This window comes from Rhagoletis zephyria, unplaced genomic scaffold (genome assembly GCF_001687245.7).
Source record: "Rhagoletis zephyria isolate East Lansing unplaced genomic scaffold, Rhagoletis_zephyria_1.1 Rzeph_scaffold_00230, whole genome shotgun sequence".
Taxonomy (NCBI): Eukaryota; Metazoa; Arthropoda; class Insecta; order Diptera; family Tephritidae; genus Rhagoletis; species Rhagoletis zephyria.
Window position 1 is genome coordinate 194,376 of NW_016157314.1, and position 27,453 is coordinate 221,828.

A 27,453-nucleotide genomic window follows, 5' to 3' on the forward strand; every position below is an offset into this window, starting at 1 on the left:
GGCAACTCTGGAACATTCTGAAGTTTATCGCTCATTCTCTTTCTCTCGCTTTCTTCATCCAACTTGACGTTTCTCTTTGTGGAACATTCTACGTCATTCTTCGAACATTCTGCCTATTTCTCGTTGTTCGCTTTGTGTTGCCGCAGAATTCGCCACATTATTTAACTACTACACATTTTTTCTCCACCGTTGAAACGCACAATTAAGGCCCGTTTACATACAACTTCGGCGTTGCGTTGTCGTCGCTTCGTCAGCCGACTATGAATACATGCATTTATAAGAGAGTCTCCACATAACCAAAGTTGGGCAACGCCAACGCCAACACACCGCAGAAAGATGGCCAATTCGCAATTTTTTGCCCGCATCGCTTGTCAGCTGTTCCAAATAATCAAAATTATGTGATTTAACTTTCCTTTTTAATCAAATGCGGACAATAAGTATTGGCCCGTAGTCATAGTCAAAATAAAGTCGACTTTAAAGTTAGTTGCAGCTTTTTGGACAGATATCCCATTGAAAATTATGTCAAAAAGCTGCAACTAACTTTAAAGTCGACTTTATTTTGACTATGACTACGGGCCATAGTTTTTAATGCAATTACTAATATACAATTTTGATTTATCTGCCGCTAGTATGTTAATTTAGTGATCAAAGTATTCCCTGCTAAGCGTTCATTGTAACAAGCACGGGCATTACTCGCGCTGCTGTCAAAGCGACGCCAGTGCCAACGCAACGCCAAAGTTGTATGTGGACGGGCTTTTATAGGGCTTTCGCACGAGCCGATTTTTCAGGTAACTTTTAGTTGAAAGCAAAATTCGCATCGTCCGAGCGGCTTTTCAACTAATCGCTTTCAACAAAGTTGGTCGCCAGCCAACTTTGAGCTCGTTCAACTTTTTTCTTGCAACTTTGTGTTTGTGTTAGTTTTCGGCTATAAATTGTATACACTTTTTAATTCGCTCATATATTTTCTTAGTACATTCCCTTCAAGACCAATGATTTTATGGTATTCATGAGAAAGTTTTATTTTTTATGTACATACGTTTACGTATTTTACACTTTTACAAATTGATTCCACGTGCAGATGTACTGCATTTAACGCAAATACGTATGCACACATTTTTAGGTATACATCTTAACAAAAAGCATATTGTTGGTTCACCAACGTTAACAGCTGCTGTCCGCCCAGTTAAAACAATCGTGTTGCACTCTTTTAATTTGAGCAGTTACAGCAGCTTTAAAAAACAATTTATTGAAATTAAAATCCAAGTTAATACATATAATTCATTTACATCGTTTCAGAAACTTACTTTGGTTGACCAACTAGATTCGCTTGCAAAAATAAAAGAGAGTACGAATAACGTTCGTTTGCGAATTCAAAAATGACGTTCGCTTAAAAACTTCTAAGAATATCATCTAAGAATAAAAGAAAATCAAAGAATGTTCGCATTTGTATATTTCTTTGTTTGGCAGAGTTGCATCTTTCCTGTGCTGCCATATTGTTACGTCAGTTGTGGTGTGTTACCGGGCGGTGTTGCAACATTCTCCCCCCCGGTATAACGATATGGGTGAGTTAATACCTTAACAGGTGCATCATCGCCGCTTCTCTCCCCGATTACATCCAGTACTGCTAGTTTTGCAGCAGGACGGTGATACTCGCCGGTTGCGGTACGTACTAAAGCGCTTCTTACTTGGCCATCTTTCCCTGTGAATGTGTACACGACCCTGCCTTTCGGCCACGTGTAACGGGGTAGGTTGGGATCTACTATGATCACAACGTCACCTTTTCTAATTGGTTTAACGTCGTCATACCACTTTGCTCTTCTGGTTAACGTTGGTAGCACCTCTGTTACCCACCTTTTCCAAATCGGCTAGGTACTGTGAATGGCGCCAAGACCGTCTCACGTACTGGTCTGAGGAGGAAAACAGACCTGGCGGCTTAAGTCCCGACGAACTTCCCAACAGGAAGTGGTTCGGAGTCAACGCTTCCTGTTCTGCGGTCTCCAATGATAGGTACGTGAGTCGTCTACTGTTCATAATGCTCTCAACCTCTACGAATAGGTTGTACAATTTCTCGTCACTAAGTTTGGTTTCTGGGGTCAGTATTTGATATAGGACATCTTTAAATGTGCGAATCATTCGCTCCCACGCTCCTCCCATGTGTGAACTAGCAGGAGGAATAAACGTCCACTTAGTTCCAACACACGTGAATTGCATTTGAAGAGCGCCAATATCAAGTTGGCGAAAAGCCTCTCGTAACTCTTTCTCTGTAGCAACAAAATTTGTTCCATTGTCGCTGAACATATGCACCGGCGTTCCTCTCTGGCTTATGAAATTCCTAACAACTATTACACAGGAATTCATGGATAGCGAATGTGCTATTTCAACGTGAATGGCTCGACATGTCATGCAGGTGAATAAAACAGCATATCGTTTTTCAGCACGCCGTCCGATTGTAACCAGGAATGGCCCAAAAAAGTCAATTCCCACGTAAGAAAACGGTCCTGTGTAGGGTGCCAGGCGTGCTTCAGGAAGTGAACCCATCTACGGTGGCAGTGGCTTGGCCTTACGCAACTTGCAGTGCTGACAGTCATAGCGAACTGTTCGCAGGGCACGACGTAAGCTTGGTATGTGAGACTTTTGATATATCTCGTTAACAACAGCATCGTGATGGACGAGTTTGTACTTGCGATGATACCAGTTGATAAGCAGTTGTGTTATTTTGTGATTTTTTGGCAATATTGTTGGATTCTTTATAGAATCTTTAATAGGAGCGTATTCTAAGCGGCCCCTTTGACGCAAAACCCCATCGTTATCAATAAATGGTGACAGCTTCCGCAAAACGCTTAGCTTTGGCAAGACACTGTCCGAATTCTTCATAAGCATCTTGATTTCTTGAGAATATGAATCGGCTTGTGCAAGACGGTAGAGCCAACGTTGGCCCCATTGCAACTCCTCAGCGGTCAGTCCTTCAGACCTTCCTTGCTCATGATCAAACTTTTTCCTCGTTGCTTCAGGTTTGCATTTGTCGATGAAATGTTTCACATACGCCATACTTCGTTCAAGTCGTTCCCATTTTGAGAATCTTGTTGGATCTATTATGGGGCGGAACTCTGTATGTACGTTAAAATGTTCTGCTTCCGGATTTAGTTCCATATCTTTAGAGGGCGTCACACTAGATTTATGATAATATATAGGCCACTGCCCACGCGGTGAATGCAAATATCCTGGACCAGAAAATCAGGTGCTTGTCGGACCAAACTCGATTGTGTTCTTCCACTTCGTGGCCGCATCCGCTACGTTCATCTTTGAGGGAACATAACTCCATCTTGTTACGTGTGTAGTTTTTTGAATCTCTGCGACTCTAAACATGACGAAGTGTTTAAACTTTCGAGGGTCAGAGTGCAACCATGCCAGCACTGTGCGTGAATCTGTATAAAAATACATATCGTGAATGGTGAGTTCATGACCTTTAACTATGGCATTGGCGAGGCGGGCTCCCAATACTGCAGCAAGTAGTTCCATTCGTGGTATAGATATAGGTCGGAGTGGGGCAACTTTGGCCCTTGACGCTACGTAAGCGACCTGAATATTTTCCTCGTTTGTTATTCTAAAATATGACACGGCTGCACTTGCTACCTCGCTGGCGTCTACGAAGGTATGGAGTTCTATTTTATATTTTTTGTTAGATAGTTTGCCAAAATAGCATCTAGGAACCTGGACCTCTTTTACATGCTGGAAAATTGACAACCACCGACGCCACGCCCCTTCGCACTCTTTAGGAATCGCATCATCCCATTCGACACCACTTCGCCAGATATCCTGTAGGAAGATTTTTAGTTGTATAGTGTAAAACGATAGGAAACCTAAGGGGTCATAAACTGACATGAGTAGCCGTAGAATTTCTCTCTTGGTGGGTATCTTGTGACCACGCAAAATCTCTTTGCTGGCTTTAGTATACTTAGTGTCAAACGTGAACGTATCAGAACTCGTTCGCCACCATAGGCCGAGAACCTTTTCTGGCTCTATCACCTGGTCAAGGGTTCTTCCCGAGTTACAAAATTCATCACCCGAACCTTTGTCACCTATGGCGTTAGCAACCTGAGACGAATTGGTCAGCCATCCCCTGATATGAAAGTTGCCCCGCTTGTGAACTTCGACAACGTGCTTTACCAATTCTATTGCTTCCTGTTCCGTATCGACACTGTCTAGCATATCATCCACGTAATGCCTTTCTGTTATCGATTTTACCGCTCTCGGATACTCTTTGGCGAAGTCTTCTGCATTTTTGTTCCTTACGTATTGTGCGATTGCAGGAGAACAACTTGCGCCGAATGACAACACTTGGAGTACGTAAGTGCTTGGCGATCGACTAGTGTCACAATCGCGCCAGAGAAAGCGCTGCGCATGCTGATCGTCATTATGAACCCTTATTCTGTGGAACATATCGCATATGTCACCACAGATGCCAATCTTCCCGATTCTAAAGTTTTACAAAACGTCAATCAATGGCCGCAACAGGTCAGGCCCCTTTTCGAGGCACACGTTGAGGGATATTCCTTGATGCATAGCTGCTGCGTCCCAAACCACCCGTATCTTACTTGGCTTGTTAGGGTTGCTTACGGAAAAGATAGGTAAATACCACTTGCGTTTATACTCTTGATTAATTTCAACTTCATCGAGCTTTCGAATGTACCCTTTTTGTTCCATACTATGTATGAGCGCATTAATCTTATCTTTCATCTCGATGTTTTTACTTAGCTTTTTCGCAAACCCAACAAGTCTGCGCAAGGCAGATTCAAAATTGTTTGGCAAGGTTATATTATCGCTGGGCCAAATCAGCCTGGTTTTAAAATGGTCGCCAGTGCGCTCAACGAATTTTGCAAGCACATCTCTTTTACCATCGCTTACACATATCTTCTCTAATCCAGCATTTTCCAGCTTCATGTGTTCTAACATAAGTTTATCGAGGGCGATGTCGTTATCACATTCACAAATATGTAGCTGAAAGTTGTCGGTGTTCTTATCATCATGAGTTTTCACCACACCGTAAACTGTCTAGCCCAGCCGTGTTTTACGTTGCAGCGGGTCCATCACTTTTTCCCTCCCTGAACTTTAGTGGCATTGCCACATGCTTGTTATTTAACCCGATAATTATCTGGGGGACTACACCGTGATAGGACTCGACCGGCAAACCCTTAAGATCCTTATATTTGTCAGCCAGCTCTGTCATAATTAAGGTTTGTTCAGGAAGGTCTAATTTGTTAACTGTACGAACGTCCCGAAGCATAAAAATTTTATTTTTGTCCTTGGCAGATACTTGTAGGTTGATCATTTGGGATTCATTTTCAACCCTAAGAGAACCATCCGTCCAACGAAGGCGTAGCTGACGTTTTTCACCTTGACGCTGTAAAAGCTTTAATACGTCGTTTTCAATTATTGTTGGCCCAGATCCATCATCCAATAACGCATATACATCAATAGCTGCGTGCCTACTATGAATTGTAATTGGCACCACTCTGTACAGTACGTTTGATGTACTCTGGACATGCATGGCAATCAAGTTATCGTCGCCCTTAACAATTTCTTTATTTTCAATCGGCCTGTGCAGCAAATAATGGTGCTTTGCAGTGCAATTACTTACACCACATTCCTTACGTTCTTTGCAAAATTTCGGATTGTGCTTCTTAAGACATAACTCTAGGCGACGCACGGTGTTCCATTTGTCATCATATTGCATTGCCTTGAATTTCTTACAATGCGACATATGGTGACCCTCATCACACAGTGAACATTTGTGCGATTCATTTCTTTTGTTGCCCTGTTGTTTCTCTTCTTCGTGAAACCCAACACGATGTGCCTTACGCGTCTCTGGTTGCTGATTTACATTCAAGGGTTTGGTTAATACGGTGCAAGCTGCCTGAGCCAAATGGAACAACCATTTGCTAAAGTCAACCATATTCGCGTTAACAACATGACTGCTATGCACCGCCCAATCTAAACTTAGTTTGGCTGGGAGTATACAAATTAACTCCTGCAAAAGCATAGGATTGTTCAAATGAGCCATGAGACTGGCTGCTTGTATTGTTGAAATTAGGTTCTTTACTTCTAGTGAGAAGTTGACTAGCGTTGTTTAAGTAAATACATATACTTACCAGTTTTAGAGATTAGGACTTAGTGTTAGGATGATTAGCTTTAGGAATTAGATATAAGCAAAATGAATTGTTGTGAATAAAATAGTAATATAAAATGGGAATGCTGACTAACCTTTTTATTTAGGAAGGCACATCAGGGACTTTATAATGGGGCTATCATACTAGGGTGCGCTGATAGCCACGGATGAGGGTGGGCTAGCACCGGGCGTCACATCACCATCGGTGGCGCCCTTATATTCGGCCTTAGGTTTTTGCTTTGGTTCATTACTTTTATTTCAGAGTTTTAGTTTGGTTTCTTTTGCTTTTCAGTTTATTTAAAATATTTAAATTTAACGTTTCTTTTTTTCAGTGTTTTTTTCTGGTCGTGTTAACGGATTTTTTTTGAATTTTTTAATTTTTTGCTGTATGTCCGTCCGTTAAGACGTTTGACCAGGCATGACTGTTTCTCTGCTATGGCGCAGGGAACAGTAGTGAGGCAAGAACCCCGCCCAGCCGACATGACTAGCCACAGTGCACCCCATTGTGTCATGCCGACTGCACTCACTGCTGCTCCCAATGTATGCGTACCATAACAATATTTAAGTTATTATTAATGGATAAAATAGACATTTTCCTTTGGATTCAGTACTAAAATTTGACATTTTAATAGCTATTCAAGTGCTTATCAAAACTTTATGACAAGATTTGACCATTTATGTTAATATTATTCAATTTTAATTATTTTTTGTAAAAATACGGTTTATATTTTAAGAAAAGCCGTACAAATCCAAGGTTCAAACTTTGTGCAACATTAAAAAAACCAACACACTTTTGTAAAGTTTTCGAGCTTTTTAATTCGATTTCCTAGATTTATTTTGAGTGTGCGGTTTTTTAGCCCATTAAGTTTTAATATAACTAAGTTTTTTAAGATTTCTTTGATGAAGGTGTTAGTAATTTTCTCCATATAAAAAAATCGTCGAACACACTTCGTATGGAAGAAAATGGCTGACATCGTCGACAAAAAAAATTGCCAAGTTCAACGGTAAGTCCCAGCTACTTTAAACTTGCACTTTATTATACTAAAATTGAATGGGCTAGAAACTAAAGAATATTTCGCAAAGATTAAGTGTTGGGTTTATACAGTTTTTCTTAAAGAATACATTATATTTTGTAAACAGATAATTAAAATTAAAAAATAATACAATAAATAGTAAAATCTTGTCAATATGAGTGTGCCGTAAAGGTATTATATTTAAGAAAATCTCTTCTTATAACTAACGAAGACTTTGTTTCTATATGAAGCTGACTTCGACATTTTGTTTTAATAAAACTTAGCATCGAAAAGTTTCTTTAAAAATTTGCCTAGGCTATATTATACTGGTTCGTTCAAGCCATTTTGCAAAACTTACAAAGGTAAATACGAACAGGCGAACAAAAGAGAATACAAAAAATTTCTTGCTGTGAATTTTCAGAGCTATATATTTTTAGTATTAATTACAAAATTGTACTAAACAGTACTGCGTAGTAGGAAAGTATATTGGAAATGAAATTGTATCAAACAAGTACAGTTGTACCAAAAATGCCAACACTGTTCTGTATACATACTTTTATTCATTTTTACTTTTTTACTCTTATTTTATCTTTCAGCTTCGCTAAAAGCACTTGTACTATCGCTTGGCTTACCAAATTTACGCCATTGGATAAAATGTTGCGATTTAAATTCATTTTCAATAATGTAAATAACGATTCGTGTTGAATCGAAAATCGCCTCGTCTGAATAGGAATGGCAAATTTTTCACTTTCAACTTCTCATTCAACTTCGTATGCCCTATTAACAACACATTAAACAATCGTGATCGTGATAATTACTGACCGTGTGACAGGGCCCTATAAGCCCCATGAGCGAATACGTTTTCGATGTTCTCATTATGATAGTACAAGATATGTATGGATCGCGTTTTGAAAGTGCAACATGCTCAATATTTATTGAGAATATTGCGATCCGCGATCCAGATTTCAAATTTTTTAGAAATTTTGCGATATGGCTCACGATCCATCAATACTGCATGCTACACCGTCAATAAATATCGCGATACTTGGATCATGTCAATAAATATTGACCGTGTGACGGTGCCCACACGGATCGCAAAATATTTAGAAATTTGGAAATCTGGTCGCGAATCGCGATACTGTCAATAAATATGGAATGTGTAGTATTTTAAAACGCGATCCATACATTTCGTCAGTACATCTTGTGCTCTCATAATGTTAACATCGAAAACTGTGCGTTTTGCTGTCGCTCTCGGCGCTTGAAACCTTTCAAAACAAATGGAAAATATTTAAATTAACATTGGAAATTTTTAAATAATTATGGAATGCATTATCTGCAAATTATTTATACAAAATAAAAGTATTTTCTTGCGCCATATTAAGTGTGCCAAATAAAGATATGTTTGTGTGAAATAAAGATGGACTGAACAGCTGACGAGCAAAATAGCGAGCTGCCACTAGATACGCACAAAATACACCGATTTAATTCCAATGGATTTCCTGTAAACTCATTAAAAAATTATGCTTAAGGATAGTGTTTGCAGAAAAAATTTTTTTATATGTAATTTTTAACACTTAATAACTAAGAAGATACTAAAAATCTAAAATATTTGCTTGTTTGGTTAAAAAAAATATTCAAAAAAATTTGCTCAATAAATCCACCAATATGATTTTCGCTGCTGTGGCAATATTGGGAGATGTTATAAAAATTACCCCTTTCACAGCGCTCTCAGGAGAAAAAGAGTTTTGTATCATGTCATCCTTGTTTCTATAATGGCAGTAAGCTAACTTCTCTATAGGGGTCTTCCCTTAAACTCGTGAAAGCCTCGTAAACCTCGTAAAGCTCGTAAATTTACGAGCCTTGTAAAAGAACTGTCAGAATTTATATGGAGCTCTATTTACGAGCCCCTCGTAAAATTACGAGGCAAATTTGATGCGCAAATGACCTCATAAATTTCAGTGTTGCGGAGGAGCGGAAAATTTTATACTAAAATGTATTATATAATATTGAAACAAATGAAAAATAATAATATGTGAATAAAAAGAATGAATTTCATCCACTAACTGTACTGCCATGGGTTGTTTGCTGATTTTCGTCATTTTAATTTAATTTTAGCCAATAGTGATAGAGACAAGATGGCGTGCTCTAAGGGAAAATACTACGAAACAAAAACTGTTTCACGAAATCCTGGCTGATCTGTCAAACAGTCACTTTACGCAATTATTTACAAATTTTCACAAAGCATACGTTCCCATAAAAGCCTCGAAAACTTACGAGTTTTACACAGTTTAAGACTTTACGAGTTTAAGGGAATCCCCTAAATGTGTAAGCGTTCCGAAATCGAAGCGGGACAGTCTTGGACCGTTTTTAAGAATGTATTGTGTACGTGAGTGCCATTTTTGAGTATGTGTTGTGTACATGTTTGTAAACGTATGTGTTCCTTTTCTTTCGTACGTGTTTATTGATATATCTGTACTGTATTGTTTTCGGACGGTACTAGATCATACTGCCAATGTAGGAATATTACATATATGAATACAGCACAACATATGGTATAAGTGCAGAAACGTAAATTTCTCTTATTAAAAAAAATTATATTGGGATCATAGGGGTCTTTCACCCCATTCTGCAACGCTTTCGTGTTTGGTTCAGCCCTGCCAGATGTACGGATTTTTCCGTACGGTACGGATTTGCAGGGGTGAAAATGGTTGTACGGATTCAACGTACGGATTTTTAGCTCTCCGTCAAGCTGTACCGATTTTTGGAGTGTTTTTTCATATTGTAAAAATTTTACACATATCTCATAGGTTTCTTATAGTTCCTGAACCCTAAACTTTTTTATTAAAAAATGCGTTATTTTCGCACTTGAGGGACTAATCTATTGACAGCTTGACTATTTTTCACCCGATTTAAAAATCAAACATGAGAAGAGGATTTATGGGCTGTTTTTGCTTACGCGTAAAAGCACATTTAGCGCATTTAGGGCCGTTTGCACCATGTCTAGTTAACGCTAACTGGAGGTACATCCTTCAGTTAAGCACAGCAACTGCTTTATCGATCACATGTTATATGATGGGTGTCGATAACGTCGATAAAGATGTTTAACTGGGAGTTAGAATTAACTAGACATGGTGCAAACGGCCCTTAGCTTGAAATGCTTTTCTAAATGTACATTTAGCCAAACAAAATTCGTAACCTAAATGCAACTAAATGCAACTCCATTTTTGCATTACGAATCTAAATGCCAAAAGCAACCCTGTGATCTTCCAAAATTTCCAACATGGTTTAATGGTTTAATGAGAAAAAGTGGCAACATTGCTTTTTCGCGTATACAGTGGCTACCTGCGTTTCAGTAATCGCCGATCGAGATTTAATTTATTATTTTACATTATTTGGATTAAGAAAAGTTACGCATTACATTATCTTTTGCGTGAGAATTGATCGTAATAGATACGGATCTGAATAAGCGACTGGAACACGGCTGTTTGTCAAAAGCATACGATTTCGAACTCGCGTAAATGTACATTTGCTAAATGCCTAAAGCAGCTCTCAATAAAACGGTCAAGAAAAAATTGCAATTATTTCGTGTGTGTGTCCAAGGAATTTTGATATTTTTGATACTTCACAGCCTGTTGCCTCACTCTTTCCTCAAGAAATGATGGAACGGGCATATATTTCTGTTGCAAACCTGGGTTGCCTTGTGCTCTTTTTTCACAAAAAACTTTAGAAACCCGAGGTAGAAAGCGTAGTAAATTTCTTAAGAACTGCGTACTGCCTTAAGGAAATTTGACTCAAGAAAATTTCTTAGCCATTTCTTGTACGTCATTTTATATGGAGTTTTTGCTTTTCTTGAGAGCTGCATAGCGGCCTTTAGCATGAACGCTCTTCGAGAACATATGTTCGAAAGTGCTAAATTTAACATTTTAAATGCAGCAAAAACGCTGCATTATAGGCCTTTAAAATTATGAATTACAATATATTGGTAGACATTGTTGTTGGGTGTTTTTTCCACGTAAAATTAAAAAAAAAATTTCTTTGTTTTTTTTCAACTTTAACAATTGCTTCAAACATTATACTGTTACCCGATAGGGTCGACAACCTACCTGAAAAGTTTTGTTACATGTACATAAACTAAGATCACACTGCTTGTTAAAAAGTTCTTGTCAGAAAAATAATAAGATTGTCTGTGAAGCAATCAATAAATAGGACTAGTGGAAATATGCTTTACCTGATATTATTAAAAGTACGATTCCTGTGTTCTCCTAATACAAACAATTGTTTTTGTTCGCCAAACTAATTTGAGCGTACGGATTTTGTGCGGATTTTTCACCCACCACATTTTGACCGCGTACGGATTTTACATCCCTATTCTGTTGCCCTCACAAAAATCACCACACTCACTATTGTGAGGTTTCTGACTACTGTGAGGTTATACCTATGCTGGCGTAAATTCAAAAGCTCAAACGCTCACAATTGTCAGAAAATTTTTGATGTACGAATGAGACCCTCACATAAGCAAAACAGCTGACTTTTATTGAGCAATTTGAAGACTATTTTGTTAATTTTCTCTCGCCATCAGAGCTTGTGTTGATTTTTTTTATTTAAAGAATATTAAGTAATGGCGGAGTTATTGCTTGTTTGTGCAGCAGTTTTGGAAGAGCAAGAGGAGGCAGTGAAGAGAAGAAGACTTCTGAGAAGCCTTCGGGATAAAAGTGATCCTTTTTCCATGCAGGATTTCATTTTCATTCAAACTTTTCGGTTTCCAAAAGCCCTGTGTCAGACGCTGATACAGGTATTGGAACCGAATGATAGACAGATATCAAAGAAAACTTTTACACTTCTATTCCTAACGTGTCTATATTTTTACTCGCACGGTTCTTATCAAAAATGCGTTGGAAATAGTTTTTCTAATTCGATGAGCCAGTCATCGGTGAGCCGGTCTCTGCGCTTCATATCCAAGTTAATTTTAGATGTTAAGGGAGGCGAAATACGATTTCCATCAACTCTGCAGGAGGTCGCAGATGTGAAGATAGAGTGGGATTTAATTCAGCAAATTATTGTTTATTGTTGTACAAATATTTTTGAAAATACGTTTTATACAAAATTTGGAATGAAAGGTACAATTGGAGCAATCGATTGTACGCATGTGGGGATTATTTCACCGACGTCAACAGATACTAACACACCCCTGTCCCTTTTTATGAACAGAAAGGGCTTTTACAGCCTAAATGTAGAAGCAATATGTAAACATTGTATTTTTTTTTTGAATTTTTAATTTTTGAATATTTGTTATTAAAGGTGTGTGAGCATCGATTATTATTTACGGTAGTCAATGCGAGATATCCTGGCTCTTGCCACGACTCTGGCATCTGGACGACATCCCCAACCCGACTGCACTTGATGAGGAACCACAACGCCCAAAGTGATTCGTGGTTGTTAGGTGGCCAGGGGTATCCATTGCAGCCTTGGCTATTAACACCATTAGCAGAGCCCTCAAACACCAGGGAAATCCGTTACAATAAGTTGCACGCTAAAACGCGCAATACAATTGAAAGAGCTTTCGGTGTCTTAAAATCACGATTTCGGTGCCTGTCGAAACACCGCATACTCCACATAGTCCGCATAGTCCGGAAAGAGCAGCGACTATAATATATGCCTGCACTATTCTCCATAACATCCTTCTGAAAAATGGTGTGGCTGCTGACCTCGGTTTCGAGGTAATTCAAGAAGAAAGGGAAGATTCTGAAGTATTTATCGGAGCTGAAGAAAATTCGAATGCAAGGGAGGGTGCAAGAGTTAGGGGCCGTTATATAACGTCTCTTTAGAACCTACAACTATGAAGTACTAAAAAATAATATATTTGGAATTTCAGTATAATTCTATTAAATTTATTTAATCCATTTCATTTTATTTTCAGTTTTGTTTTTGGTTTTATGTTTTAAAATTAATTTTAATAAGAGGTATTTACACCGGTGGCCCGATAATTAGAAACGATTTTCTTTTTGAAGTTTTGACCATCTATTTGTATTTATTATTTTCAACATATTTTTTTAGGAAAAGATAGTGCATGCTACAACGAAAATTAAATAACTAAAAGCTTTAAACTTACTATAAGATTTATAATAATTCGACGAAGTTCGAAAAATGGACATCAAAAATTTTAAACTTTTTAATTGGAATTTCTAGAAATAATTCGGGTATGCAGTTTTGTAGCCCATTCAATTTTAATACAATATTGTGCAAGTATGAATTAGCTCAAAGTTCTCGTTGATTTTTGAGAATTTATTTTGTTAGCGGTGTTGCTCATTTTTTAAATTTTTTAAAACTTGCACATTATTACCCTGGAATTTAATGGACATATTAAACTGCATACTCAAAATAATTCTAAAAAATCTGAAAAAAAGTTGAAAATCTAGCTGAAACTTTGCAGATTTTTTATAATTTTTGCACAAAGTTTGAAATGTGGATCTGTATGATGTTTGTTATAAAATGAGCTAGGCATTTATGGAAAAAATAATAAACAATAAATTAACAAAAGAAAAATAGCCAAAATTTATCAAAATATTGATGACTTAGTCAGCTCATCACAAGTGTATGATCAAAAGTTTTTTTTTGTTGGGAGAAAATGAGCAACGCCGCTAATGAAATAAATTCTCAAAAATCAACGAGAATTTGAGCTAATTCATACTTGCACAATATTGTTTTAAAATTGAATGGGCTACAAAACTGCATACCTGAATTATTTCCAGAAATTCCAATTTATAAATTTTAAATTTTGATGTCCATTTTTCGAACTTCGTCGAATTATTATAAATCTTATACTAAGTTTGCATATAGTGGTTATCATAACTTTACCACACTCAGAAATTAACAAGATTTGAGTATTTAGTTTGCTATTTTTTTATTTTAATAACTTGTTTAAAAAAATATAGTTTACACCTTAGCAAAAACCGCATAAATGGAAGTTTCAACCCTTGTGAAACATTAAAAAAATCAACCAACTTTCGTAAAAATTTCGAGCATTTTAACTCGACTTCTAAGAAATTTTCTGAGTATGCAGTTTTATATCCCATTCGATTTTACATTGATAAAGTGCTAGCTTAATTTTTACCATACGAAGTATGTTCGACGATTTTGTTATATGAAGAAAATAACCAACACCTTCAACAAAAAAAAATGCCAAAAATCAACGGTAAGTCCGGGCTACTTAAAGAGTAAACTATATTTTTATAAACAAGCTATTCAAATTATAAAATTATATTCAACAATTTTTAATGAGCTTGAGGCCGTTTTTAATGAAAAACTTATTGTGCAAAAGCAACAATAATGTGAAAAAATGGTAGAAGTGATAGCTATTTCGGAAATCAGCACATTACCTCATCAGACTGCTTTCAGTAGGCTTCGAACCGACGATCCCACTGACTCAGCCAGTTGCCTATGTACTGTGCTAAGTTCGCCTTGTAAATTATCGTTGATTTTTTCCCACTTTTTCATTTGTTATGCCAACACAATCAAGCGCAGCTATTCCGCTGAAAATCACTTGATCATGTGGTAGTTCGTTTTGTTGGTTTTTGCTAATAATTCTATTTTTAGAATTTTTAACTTTTAGGTCTGCTCGTCCTAAAGTTATTTGTTTTTGTTATTTTATGGCCTTATAACAATTATATCCAACAAATTTTAATGAGCTTGCGGCCGTATTTAATGAAAAACTTATTGATGAAAAGCAACAATAATTTGAAAAAATGGTAGAAGTGATAGCTATTTCGGAAATCACCACATTTTCTCATCAGACTTCTTTCAGTAGGATTCGTAACAATGGCATGCCACGAACGAGTAAGAAATTGACAGCTTTTTAGCGTAATTTTGTACGAAAACAATTCAGTGTCAGAAGCGAGATAAAAGATGTAAATCGGTGTGTGTTTGTATGAAATATTAGTGTTGTATTTGCCTTTCGCATATATATATATACTTTTATTCACAATGATTTTGGGTTGTTGTATCCAAACGCATAATCCGAATCTAAAACCTTTAATATACCCCTGGAGTACAATAATTAAACTTTAATTTAAAATAAGAGTACCAATTTTCCGAGGTCTAGTTTAGTAATAAATTCGCACCCCTATTCAGCAACACTTTCGTATTCGGATTTTGCTACGAATCGGAAGCGAGATAAAAATTAAGCAAACAGATTTAAATCGATGTATGTTTGCAGGGAATATTAGTGGAGTTCTTTTAAAAAGATAAATTTGCCTTTCGCATATACGTATACTTTTATCTAGTGCTTTATATGAACGAACAAAAAATAATGTTAGTTGCCCCTTTTCGAGGTTTGGGTACGGTTTAGTTATTTATACAATCACTTTGCGTTGTTGTATCCAAACGCATCACCAGAATCTAAAAACTTTAACACGTGCAGTAAAGGATTAAACTTTAATTTAAAACAAAGGATCCAAAGTTCCGAGCTCTAGTTTATTAATAAATTCGGTTTGAACCGTACCCTTTTTTTCTGTAAATTTCTATGTGGGTTCTGCGCAAAGATACAGTGGATGGCGTAGCCGGAGTTATATGCACAATAAATGATGTATACCTCTCACAGTAGAAGAGGGGCTTCCGCCCTGCTATAATTGCAAATGCATCAGAATCCACAATTTTCCTCCAAATATGTGAAATGAACAAATTTTACTATAAACAAGCACATGATAAGTGTTTTTTTAATTCCTTTCCACTTTGTTTTCCTTCATACAGCTGACTTCGAAAAGCAACTGATAGCTGGCAATGCTGGACATTTTTCCGCAAGGGTTGCAGCATGTCGATTTTTCGTTTTTCGTACCGTAGCTACGAATTATGAAAATTCGGGTTCTAGAATAAGGGTGTAAATTTGAACCATGCACATACAGCTCCGCGTATCTTTGTGAAATCATTCCCATAGCGCGCTCTTACTCCGCTGCTATAATTGCAAATGCAACAGAATCCACCGTTTCCTTCAAAATATGTAAAATCAAATAATTTTACTATAAATAAGCGCTTCATGAGTGTTTTTTTAATTCCTTTCCACTTTGTTTTCCTTCATTCAGGTATCTTCAAACTGCTAACTTTCAATGCTGCACATGTTTCCGCAAAGGTTGCAGCATGTGGATTATTCGTTTTTCGTAGCGTACCTAGGAATTACGAATTACGAAACTTTGGGTTCTAGAATAAGGGGGTAAATCCCTAAGTGCGGCCGAAGGCAGAAGCTGGCGCAACTAGGTGGTGCACCTAACAAAATGCATATATTCAATGGCTTGGAAGAAGCTGTTATTGCATTAACTGGATTGAGAACCAGTTCTGCAGGCATAGGAGGATTTCTGGCTTGTGGTTAAGCAATTCAACCGGAAGCTGGCATAGATGCGCCCTTGGTTACTATGCCCAACAGCTCCGCATATCTTTGTGAAATCATTCCCATACCGCGCGCTTTCTCCGCTGCTATAACTGCAAATGCTATAGAATCCATTGTTTCCTTCAAAATATGTAAAATCAAACAATTTTATTATAAATAAGCAATTTATGTTTTTTTTTTTCCTTTCCACTTTGTTTTCCCTCATGCAGCTATCTTTGAAAAACAACTGATAGTTGGAAATGCTGCACATGTTTCCGCAAGGGTTGCAGCATGTGGATTTTTCGTTTTTCATAGCAAAGCTACGAATTACGAATTACGAAAATTCGGGTTCTGGAATAAGGGGGTTAGCTTGTGGCTCAACAATTCAACCAGAAGCTGACATAGATGCGACCATGGTTACGATTGCCCAGACAGCTCCGCATATTCTATCTATTGCCATAGCGTGCTTTTATTTCGCTGCTGTAATCGGAAACGCATCAGAATTCATAATTTTCCTCAAAATATGTAAAACCAAGCAATTTCACTATAAACAAGCACATGATGAGTTTTTTTTTTAATTCCTTTCCACTTTGTTTTCCTTCATACTTCTGACTTCGAAAAACAATAGCTGGCTGGTAATGCTCCACAATTTCCGCAAGGGCAGCATGTCGCTTTTTCGTTTTTCGTAACGTAGCTACGAATTACAAATTACGAAAAAAAACGGTTCTAGAATAAAGGCCTTAGTCATGATCATAATAATATTATTTTTTTGCAGATACCATAACGATTATAAGAAACAAAAATTAAATATTGCTATATAATTATTACTGAACAATGAAAAAGTTGTTTTCGTCTCGCAGGATGATTATTTTAAGATGTAAATTATATTCGCCTTCTAATAATAATTATATGGGACTTTATAGCTACGCTATAAAAAACGAAAAATCTACATGCTGCAACCCTTTCGGAAACATGTGCAGCTTTTCCAGCTATCAGATGTTTTTCCAAGACAGCTCAATGAAGGAAAACAAAGTGGAAGGAATTAAAAAACACTCATGATGTGCTTATTTATTGTAAAATTGTTTGATTTTACATATTTTGAAGGAAACGATGAATTCTATTGCATTTGCAATTATAGCAGCGGAGTAAGAGCGCGCTATGGGAATGATTTCACAAAGATATGTGGAGCTGTCGGGCATAGTAACCATGGGCGCATCTACGTCAGCTTCTGATTGAATGGTTGAACCACAAGCCAGAACTCCTATACCTGAAGAACTGGTTCTCAATCCAGTTAATGCAATAACAGCTTCTTTCAAGCCATTGAAAACATGCACTTTGTTAGGTCCACCACCTGCGCTTGTTTCTGCCTTCGGCCGCGCAGCCTTAGACATCTACAAATCGTTAGTGAGATCAAAGATTGAATACAGTAACACACCTACTGCAAATTGTACTAAGTCTTCCATTCAAAAAATTGCCACACTCCAAAACAAGTTTCTGAGAAGATGTTTAAGAGTAAGTCCGTCTACACCTATCCCAAGGTGTATATGTCTCACAGCTAAAGAGCTAGTTAAAATATTTGCATATAATGATCCGATTGCCAAATCAGTTAGTGAAAATCGCTTTTTAAACTCTAGCTATTCTACGGTCTACATCAAATTCTCTCATATTTTTGACCGGCTTGATGTGGTGTTTTTTCATCACAAAACTCTTCCTAATAAAAAAGCGGCTATGACAAATAAGAGCATTAAAGCTCATCATGGTAGTATTTTAGAAAAATACATAACTGATAAATTCAACATCTTCTATAGTGATGCGTCGCTCTCTGACGAAAGCACCGGTTGTGGTGTCGTTTAACTATGCTAATAATACTGAACATCGCTATAAGATCCCTTTCAAAGCTTCCTCTACTTTTGGGGAATCGCATGCAATAGGCAGTGCTATTGGCATTGCTATCAGTGAAAATTATCATAAAATAGTAATTTTCACTGATAGCCTCACTTCTTGTTACATTCTTAAGTGAATGGACATACCTACATTTCATATTTGGTACAAAACGAAATTCTGAATTGTAATTTTGAAAGTAAACGTGATTGTGAAAGGCGTATTAGTGTTGAGCGTTGTGGTGATTGCGATTTTTTATCACCGGTGGGTGAAATATCCCTCATCGCTATTTATTTTGAAAAAATCTTTGGATATGCAGTTTACCTAACGAAGATTCAACAGAAAATTAAGTATGTAGTTGAATAATTCGGGGATTGAAAGTAAAAAACTTTGCGAAAAATTCATGCGTTAAAACTAAAAATTTCTATTGTGGACTTCCATTTTAGTGTTACTGATATCATTTTATGTGATTTATTTTCCCTACTATAAACTGATCTATCTTCTGTATTAATTTTTTGTAGTTATTGTCTTCATATTTGAATATACATCCCGCGACATAATTATACTGTTACCCGGGTTGGGCTATTTTTTATATTTTTTCTAATTAATAAATTTTTTTATATAAAAGTATAGGTCATTGTCTTATGAAACGAAATAAACCACGGATTCAAATATTGAAAAAAATCAACAAATTTTCATCAAAATTTCAGTTTTTGTTCAGAACTTCTAGAAATATTTTGGGTAAACATTTTTGAATGCCATACATTCAATAAACGGTGCAAGTTTTAAATGTCTAAAAAATACCATTGATTTTTAGCTTTTTTTTGTTGACGGTGTTGCGCACCTTCTTCTGTATAAGGAATGTTGGCATTTTATTTTATATGGAAGAAAATACGCAACGCCGTTGTTGACATTTTTCTTCAATGAGCTATACTTTCATACAAAATTATGAAAATTAATATGAAAAAAATTAAATATATATCTCAAACTGGGTGAGCGTAGAATTTTAACGCTGGTGTACTTTTTAAAATGTGGAATACGATTTAAGAAATTATTTGTGTATACTTAAGTTAAACTGTAAACTTAATGAATTTTAGTGGGACTTTCTGTCAAAACTGGCTATGATTTTATGTGCTAGTTGGAGAGATCTCAATGATATGTTACGTTAAATTAAGTCTTCACCAATTGAAGCTATACAATGAACTGAAAGATATGTAAACTTACTGTAGGAGACAAAAATATGGTTTATGCAAGGCACATTAAACAGGTAGTATCAGTAGAGCAAAAACAACATTTGCGTGTATTTTGTTGTTGCTTCTGGTATCGAAAGTGTCAACAACTGTTCTGAATTTTTTCTTCTAAATCAAAGCGTGCCATGTGAAATACAAAAAATTATAAAAAATAAAAAATTGAAATTGGAAAAAATAAAAATTGATGCAACTTTCTTTCCTAGTAAATTTGTTTGCTTCTCGAAGCATTGATCCATCCTTTGCAAGGCCCAGTAATCAGCGGTCGTGCTGCCGAGTTGGGCGAACGTTCCAAAAGCTGCTATTCAATCGCTTGTTTTGTATGGAAAAAGGTTTCACAAGCAAATGGATTTTAATAACTTAGAATTTTCGTGAGAAAAAATTAAAAATATTTGACATTTTCGAGACCAAATAATTTGAAAATAAATCAAATCAGCTGCTCTACTGATACTACCTGTTCAATGTACCTTGGGTTTATGTTTGATTGAAGGAAAACGGGAGGTAATGTTTTGACGGAAATGGTGAAAAGTACAATTAAGCTCAAGAAGTTACAGTTTTTGTCGTTAATTTAGTAAAATTTAAAAATCTCAAATATCAACACTAGTGCCGAGGCGAGTAGCTGTCTGCATACTCGCTCGGCTAGGTAAGACGAGTGAGCGACGAGCGAGCGCTCCGAGTGTACTATACAACACATGCCTTTTTGGGCATAAAATTGTGTGAATGTACATATCTCAATAGATTATGTACGAAAATATGTTGATATATGTATGTATTTAATGTATAATGTATATTCATATAAATATGTGAATATTATATTAGGGCAGCATTTTAATCAACAAATAAAATTTATTTACATACATACGCATAGATTATTTAAAACAATATTTTTTAGTACATAAATATGTACATACATAACATGTTTTTTTTACGAGGAGGAAGCATTGAAAGCCTGTACCTGTCAGTGTGGGACTTTAACCCGAACTAAACCTCCTACTGTCCAAGTACGGATCCCCCCGGTACCACCGTCAAGTATTCCGTCGGGAGGCACTAAGCTCGCACGTACGTTCCTGTCAAATTTACTCAGTCCTGGGCTGTACCTAATAGGTTCTGCCACGTTTTAATGATAGTAAAACTCTAGGTTCCAACCCGCGCCGACGCTATGTTGGGGAGACGGTTTGAAAGCATAGTTTCTAAGCCTCCTGCCTTGACGGCTGGAACGCGCTAGGTTCAAATCCGCTCATGCTCTTCGGGTTCGCGAATTTCAGAGCCGCATTGCCTTGGCGGTTGGTACCTGGGTTCCAATCCGCGCTTTTGCATTACATACCTCATCTCAAATATTTCATAATTGACGCTATTTCACTGCTGGCTAAACTCCATTCCTCTCTACCTCTCAGCATATAATTTACTACAGCTTCTGGAGACAGTGCTGCATTGATATACTGTTTGAGTCTATGTCTCTGTTCGCTGAATCGTGGGAATCGGGTCTTCGATGGTGCCTTTTCCGCAGAAGTCACAGTACGGATCACTATCGTGTTTGTATTTGTAAAGGTACGCCTGGAAACAGCCATGGCCGCTTAAAAATTGCGATAGATGGAACTCTACTTCTCCATGAGACCTCTTTGTCCATCGTTCAATATCCGGAATACAGCAATGCGTCCATCGCCCCTTAGTTGAGCTTTTCCATTTGCGTTGCCATTCTAACAGGCTGTTTTGCCGTGATGGGTTCTCTGGAGCTCCTCTCTTTGGCTTGAAAACAACATGACCGATTCTTTGGTTAAGATGTCAATTGGAAGCAGACCGGATATCACGAACGCCGCATCGTTTGAAACCATTTTAAACGCGCTGCAACCACGTAGTGCACATAAACAATAGGTTGCATTTAGACCACGATAGTATGAACAGTGGAACACCGCTTGATGCCATACAGGAGCACCATACATAATCTGACTTTTTACGACTCCTTCCAGAAGCTTCCTACTGCTTGTTTAGGGCCTCAGGCATTTTTCATTATTCGTGATTGTGCTGACACTGTCACATCCGATTTTTTTGTATATATTCTAAGTGCACTTTGAACGTCAACCCTTTATCGATCAGAATTCCCAAACACTTTATCGCCGGTTTTGTTGAAATTTCGTGTTCGCTAATTCTAAACGTTACGTCTTCTGATTTTTTTACACCTAGAACACCGTCGTACATAATATTCCACAGAAGCGGGCCTAGGACGGACCCCTATGGAACACCACCAGTTATTTCAAGATTTTTCGTGCTATGTGCACTTTCATACCACAGGATTCGGTCCTGGAAGTAACTTCTTATTAGGCGACTTAGGTATTTAGATACCCCCAAACGATCCAGCGTGTCCAATATTTTTGCCCAGTTTGCCGAGTTGAACGCGGTTTTAACGTCAAGGGTAACAATAAGGCAGTACTGCTTAGAGCCCCCGAGCCATCGCGAACCAGAGGTTGCACTCCTAGCTAACTGAATCACCGCCGATACTGCATCCACTGTAGACCTACCTTTCCTGAAGCCGTATTGGTTGGGTGAGATACCTCCCTTAGCTAAAACTTCTGTCTCTAAGCGGTTGGCTATTACGCGCTCTAAAATCTTACCAGCTGTATCAAGTAGACAAATTGGTCTAAAGCTGGTAGGATCGTCTGTTGGTTTACCTGGCTTAAGCAGCAAGACTAACTTTTGTTGCTTCCAGATAGATGGAAAAACGCCCTCCGCGAAACATGCGTTGAAAACTGCCACAAAGGAATCAGTTAGATGATTTGCTGCCAGTTTGAGGGCTTTATTAGGTACACAGTCGGGCCCGGGTGCTTTCTTGTCGTCTATTTTTTCTACTTCATTCAATACTTCTGTTGCTGTTACCCGTTCAAACGATAATGCCATCTCGGTTTTCACTGGGGAAACGAGCGGCCTTTGTTTGGGGAACAACGTCTCAACCACAGTCTTTAGAAAAATGGGACACTTTGGTGTGGGGGCTGTAGTAGCTTTCATTGGATTTCCTTCCGCACCGTCACACAGCTCTAGGAAGTACTGGCGCTTACTGTCTTTAATAGCGGTTTTAAGGGCAGTACGTGCTTTCTTGTACGTTTCTCGCCTTTCTTCGAAATTTTGTCTTCCTCTGGAACATTGAAAACGCCGCCTGGCTTGAAGGCAGCGCGTCCTTAGAGATGCTATTTGGTTGTTCCACCAATAAACAGTGTTGTGTGGTCTGAGTGTGGGCCGCCTTTTCATTGCCGCATCGCATGAAGCCCTAATGTCTGCCATTAGTTGTTTCGCCATGTTTTCTGCCGACCCTTCGTAATCACGTGCAGGTAGCTTTACTACGAATACGTCCACGTCCAGTGAAGCAACTTTCCATCCTGAAAAAAGTGGGCATTCGAATCTCCTGCTGGGTACTGACCCTACCTTGATTTAAGTCGCATATTATTGCCGAGTGGTCGCTTTGCGTAAAACAATCACTAATTTTCCACTTTGTATGCCGGGACAGCCCCTTGCTTGCAAACGTCAGATCAATAACTGATCCATATCCGTAGCGGTTGAAGGTGTATTCGGTACTCGTGTTTAAGAGGACGACGTCCAAGCACGCAAATGCTTCCAAAAGCGCTTTGCCCTGTGGACTTGTTCTAGGGCAGCCCCATTCTTGCGCCCATGCGTTGAAGTCGCCAGCTATAATTACATTACTTCTCCCTCTGGCATCCAGGCAGAGTTTGTTGACAATATCCTCAAACGCCGCAAGGGGAGTGCTCGGTGGTATATAGCAACTATACACATACAAATTTTCAAGTTTAGCGCATACAAAGCAGTTTTCGGAGACTACACATTGAATAAAACTCGGCTTTTGTCCACATAACCAGATTGCTGCTTTCCTCTCTCTCTCTGTGTTTATAAGGTTCACTGAGGATTTCAATGTCTACGCTTAACTCATTTACAGTTTGCCCTAGTAGGTCTTGAGCGGACTGACAACGGTTCAAATTCAATTGGAGTACTCTCATGGTCTTTGTAGTTTACGGACAGCCTCCCGATAAAAAAGACATTTCACGCCTCCGGTGTGGTGATTTGCTCGGCTTGGGTCTTTATTTGCACATAATACGCACTTCACTGGGTTTTGGCATATTTTGGCTATATGCTCTTCCTCTGTACTCTAATAGTTTTTCGCGATGTGGCCCACGTTTAAACATTTGTAGCAACGTGTGATCTGAATTTTTTCACGAATACGGCATATCACCTACCCGATCCGGGCTTTTCGTTTTTCAATTAGAGCCCTGGCTGTGTCAATGGGCAACAAGAGTGAAGCAGTTTGTGTACCACCATAGGCTTTTCTCAATGAGCGGATGTCTGAGTTCTTAAAATTCATGTCACTATGTAAGGAATTGAGGGCTTCCACTACTTCTTGCCCGGATGTGATCTCATCAATATCGTGAATTTCAACCAGCGTTTGTTTTGTTAGCGCTTTCACCTCAGCCTTTCCAGATAGTAGTTGGCCTACTGCAGTTTTTAGTTTTGTGGTATTTTGGTCCGATGTTCTTCCGAGTTGAAACAGCAGCCCCACTTTGCTGTTTTCCGCATTTTACGAACTGATGCACTGAAGTCCTTGAGGCTGTCCTGACTTTTAACCACTTTTAAAATGTCTACATATGAACAATCCACTGTACTTTTAACAATGATGGCATCGGCGCGAACCATCTTTCTTTTTGGATTTAGCTTTTGCTTTTTCTCCACCTTGGTCCAACCCTCTTTGTCTGCTCAGATATTTTGCCCGCCATCATCAGGACGACCACTCGAAATTTCATTAGCCTCATCCCGACCAGTAGGGTTTGTGCGTGACTGACCGGTTTCGTCAGCGCAAGGGAAAGAAAAACGCGACCGTTTCCCTATTGGTTGAGCCTGATTTTCGGATATAAGACCGCCTTCTTTTGAAGCTCTGCTACGCTTCGTTTGGTTTTTGGCTACAATTGTTGGGCCAGTTTGAGTTCTTTTCGACTCCGTATTTCCCTTACTAATTGTTTTTGCATCATTCTCAATGCTTTTGCATAGTTTAGCAGCGCTAGCTAAAAAATTCTTCATTGATTTACGTGACGTTGCCCGTTCATCAACCTACTCATCTCCTCAATCTTTGCTCTCACCATACTAATAGTTTGTGTGTCTTTCAGTTTGTTTACGACCTCCATATCTCTTATCGCTACAGGTCGCTCACTCACTTCATTTAATTGAGAGCAAGTTGCACTCCCTATCTCACTCCCAACTGCTGACGGATCGACAACGTTGTCATTTAGCTCACTATGCAGTTGGGTGGCAGCGGCATTGTCAGTAGATTGCTGCGCAGCTTGCAATGCAGGTGAATGGATGCGATCTGGTGATCGCGGTATTTTTGGACACCTACGAAAAGGGTATGCAGACTTACCTGGGGAATTCATACTTTCTCTCACACTTTTTTTTTTTTGCTAGGGCTCGTATGTTTCTCAACCATTTTAAACTGGGTTTCACCATGCACTCCACCATACCGTGGTGAGTTAGTGTCCATACAGGAGGTGTGAAATCTCGCTTTTCCACTTGACAGTACTTTTTTCTGCGTTTTGACAACTTTGTATACACTTGATGTTGACACTTCTTTATTTGCCCCTCTGTTTGAGTGTACAACAAATGTGCCGCGCACTTTTCTCTCGCTCTCTCTCTCTTTGCTTATATAGTAATATCCAGAGATTTTGTTTGGATTTGCACAAATAAGTCACGATAAAAACCGCCACTTTCGGTGGGGAACCTTCGCTAGGCACAAAGTCACCAGCGGTGGTGTATTCGCGCACTTTTTTGCACCTTTGGTATAATTCCACGGGCACTGTACGATAATTTTGAGTATTAATTTGCGAGCTTTAAAAAACACGACTTCGCAGAGAGAGTTATGTTTACACATCCCTTTACATGCCCGTTGTTCAAGGACATATGGCCGGTTTACATACAACTTTGGCGTTGCGTTGGCGTTGAATTTCAATGCAGCCGTCCACATAGCCAAAATTTGGCAACGCTAAGGCCAACACNAAAATTCTTCATTGATTTACGTGACGTTGCCCGTTCATCAACCTACTCATCTCCTCAATCTTTGCTCTCACCATACTAATAGTTTGTGTGTCTTTCAGTTTGTTTACGACCTCCATATCTCTTATCGCTACAGGTCGCTCACTCACTTCATTTAATTGAGAGCAAGTTGCACTCCCTATCTCACTCCCAACTGCTGACGGATCGACAACGTTGTCATTTAGCTCACTATGCAGTTGGGTGGCAGCGGCATTGTCAGTAGATTGCTGCGCAGCTTGCAATGCAGGTGAATGGATGCGATCTGGTGATCGCGGTATTTTTGGACACCTACGAAAAGGGTATGCAGACTTACCTGGGGAATTCATACTTTCTCTCACACTTTTTTTTTTTTGCTAGGGCTCGTATGTTTCTCAACCATTTTAAACTGGGTTTCACCATGCACTCCACCATACCGTGGTGAGTTAGTGTCCATACAGGAGGTGTGAAATCTCGCTTTTCCACTTGACAGTACTTTTTTCTGCGTTTTGACAACTTTGTATACACTTGATGTTGACACTTCTTTATTTGCCCCTCTGTTTGAGTGTACAACAAATGTGCCGCGCACTTTTCTCTCGCTCTCTCTCTCTTTGCTTATATAGTAATATCCAGAGATTTTGTTTGGATTTGCACAAATAAGTCACGATAAAAACCGCCACTTTCGGTGGGGAACCTTCGCTAGGCACAAAGTCACCAGCGGTGGTGTATTCGCGCACTTTTTTGCACCTTTGGTATAATTCCACGGGCACTGTACGATAATTTTGAGTATTAATTTGCGAGCTTTAAAAAACACGACTTCGCAGAGAGAGTTATGTTTACACATCCCTTTACATGCCCGTTGTTCAAGGACATATGGCCGGTTTACATACAACTTTGGCGTTGCGTTGGCGTTGAATTTCAATGCAGCCGTCCACATAGCCAAAATTTGGCAACGCTAAGGCCAACACAAAGCAGAAAGATCGCGTGCGTCGGTCGTCAGCTGTTGCAAATAAATCAAATTATGTGAAATATTTTTTCCTTTTAATCAAATGAGGGCAAGATATATCATTTCTGACAAAATATTTTTTTTTTCACTTTTATTTTAACATAGTTTCATTAAAAGAAAAATACTAATAAAAATACAATATTTCACATAAACAACAAAAAATAAAAGTAATCTTAAAGATATTACTGCTCCAATAGAAACTGTACTAACCAAATTTATTTAACCTCCTAGCAAAAACTCTTATTTTTTTGGTAAGCGCTTACTTTTTGTATCGTTGGAGTAACCCGTTACAATACGCCTCAAGACAAAATATTTCACTTTCTCACATTACAGGTAATCCAGTGGGAAAGCATTACCTCCTCGCTTACCTCCAATGACATGCCCAGGTTAAAGTAATGTGTTCTAGAGGGTATGGGGTGAATTTCGAAAAGTGCTTACCAATCGTGATTCACCACATATTAACCCTCTAGTTTACAGAACATATTACTAGAAAATATAAAAACTCTATTTCTTCAAAAGTGACGCACCTGCTGCATTTTTAACACGTCAGTGGAGTGTAAAACCTAATTACTTTCCCATAAGGAATAGTTATTATCAGGGTTAGGATTTTAAGGCATTTGCCTATTTTGTCTGTTTGGTCGTATCTTTATACAAATAAAAGAATCACACGTTTCATGTATTCCTCGATTAAAAGTTTTAATTTTAATTTTGCCTTTTTCTGCACGTTTTGC

General features: G+C 38.2%; 1 long non-coding RNA gene across 1 annotated transcript; it reads right to left on the reverse strand.

Annotated features, from left to right (window-relative positions):
• Positions 1 to 681: 681 nt before the first annotated feature.
• Positions 682 to 26,630, reverse strand: LOC108358275 (uncharacterized). The gene is made up of 3 exons (XR_001846741.1): positions 26,603 to 26,630; positions 24,402 to 24,404; positions 682 to 753 (listed from the first exon to the last, which is right to left on the reverse strand). It is a non-coding gene; the product is annotated as an uncharacterized LOC108358275 (long non-coding RNA).
• Between the last annotated feature and the right edge of the window lie 823 nt (positions 26,631 to 27,453).